Here is a 2,018-nt window from a genome sequence, read left to right as displayed (position 1 = left end):
ATGTATATGTCATACTTACTTAGCTTTTCAGTTACGTATTGCTCAATGGATTCTTACCAGATCTAAGAGATTTGGAATATCCCTTTTTGCCTGATTGCATTTTAGATGCTCCCAAAAGAGAGTTGTCTGGCTTCTACTCCATACAGATTGATTCACTGGTTTATGTTAGTCAAACTAGCATGTTCACAGTTGCAGAAGCTCAGAGGAAAAAATACTGTAAATGAAGAAGTAGCAGCCAACACTTGAGCATCACAAGAATCCCAGGAAGCAAAGTGTACTCAAATGCTGATACTGCAACTAATTGATGGGATAAATCAAATTCAGGGCATGGAATATCAACCAGTCCCTGTTCTCCATAGTAATCATCCTCCTGGAAGAAAAAGCACTGTACAAGGGAATCTTGCATGTTGTCTTGGAGTCCTTCTTAAACCAGAAAATGTTAGATTCTTGGTGAACTGGATGAGGTGGAGATTCTTATAGTGGAATATACTCAGGAAAAAGTCCTTGCTGGATTAATCGGGGAAGATGAGAACCTTAACCCTGTTGGACAAACTGATCATGAACAAATTGTTCCAAGGCCTGTAGATGAATTAGGGCAAATTCTAGGCCCTTCAAATGAAGATCTTTTAGCTAGTCTTGATGAAAACAATTAATTTGTTTTAAATAATGTAACACCTTCAGAAAGCAGATACTGCAGTAGAAGTGACAATTTCAGTACAGCCTCAGGTTTGCTAACTGCACATGATGAAAATGTTTTGTAATAAGAATTTGGAAATCCTTTGCCTCATTCAGATGAACAAATTTCACCTCCTGTGTAACGATGAAGGATTTTTTAAATTACTTTCCTTTGGAAGATTGCTTTCTTCTGGAAGAAGAAGGATCCAAAGAGAGATAGAAGAAGTGCTGTCAGTTGTCATGAAGAGAAACATAGATTTAATTACTGAGAGGCTTCTACATACATCCAGAAGTTCATGTGATTCATCTTTGAATGGCACTTATGAAAAATATATGAGAGAAGCCTGTAAAAGCTACCCGCAAGCAAAAGACTTCTGAAAGAACAATATCTGCTGGAGATGAAAATAGTACAAGTAACTTTTCACAGCATAATACCGTACATCAGACTTAGAGTTCTGCAGATTTCTCTTTGGAAAATACTACCAAAGAAAGGTAGAATGATATAGACCTAGTTGAGAGTGGACATAAATTCCAACACACTTCTGACAGCAAGCTGCTAACAATGAACCAGTATGTTTTTTGAAAACTGATTCAAAAGCAGATCAGCCAGAGAACAATATGCAATCCTTTCCTTGTAGAGCAGTAGAGGCATGTGATCTTGATTTAATTTTTCCACCTTTCACCGATATTTCTGTTCTCCTTGCAAAAAAGCCAATTCTGAAAGTTCAATGTCCAGGGGTATAAAGAAAAAAAAATTCTGATGGTTCAGCTTATCTCAAAGTAGATTTTGCTGATGATATTCTAACAAGTTTGATTGGGTTTTCAGTGCCTGAAATAAATATGTGGAAAAATATCCCATTTCACATCCAAAGCTTAAGGATGGTTTAGAGTCTGTTTGATGACTACAGAATTTAATCCTTTTTTTTTTTTTTTTTTCAGTCTAAAGGCACTGTATTAGTTCTGCAGGATGTGGATGCAAAGCATCAAGAACAATTGAAGAATTGTTTAAATAAATAATGTGTACAAACTTGTAGATTATATATTAGGAAATGTTTAAGTCAAGATTTCCTCTGAAGGACTGTTGAAAATTAAATTTTTAAATTAAGTGGTATGTTTTCTCTCTCAGGAACAATAGTGGAAAAGTGAGAGATGTCTTAGCAGGCAGGGCTTTACCTGTTTGTTTCTTATGGTAATAATATCGAATTAAACTTTTGATTTTTTTGTTTTTTTTGGCTTGATTTAAAATATTCATGTATCACTTTCATAGAATCATAGCAGGTTGGAAGGGACCACAAGGATCATCTGGTCCAACCTTCCTAAAATCCGGAAAAACTACATCCCCC

The 2,018-nt window shown here is 35.6% G+C and overlaps 1 pseudogene; it reads left to right on the top strand.

Annotated features, from left to right (window-relative positions):
• The window catches only part of LOC136114478 (recQ-mediated genome instability protein 1-like), a 4,776-nt pseudogene extending 3,084 nt beyond the window's left edge, over nt 1–1,692 (top strand).
• Nucleotides 1,693–2,018: the final 326 nt, after the last annotated feature.

This window comes from Patagioenas fasciata, chromosome W, assembly GCF_037038585.1.
Source record: "Patagioenas fasciata isolate bPatFas1 chromosome W, bPatFas1.hap1, whole genome shotgun sequence".
In the NCBI taxonomy this organism is placed as follows: Eukaryota; Metazoa; Chordata; class Aves; order Columbiformes; family Columbidae; genus Patagioenas; species Patagioenas fasciata.
The sequence above is the reverse complement of the archived record's forward strand: the minus strand, read 5'-3'. Positions and strand labels throughout refer to the sequence as shown.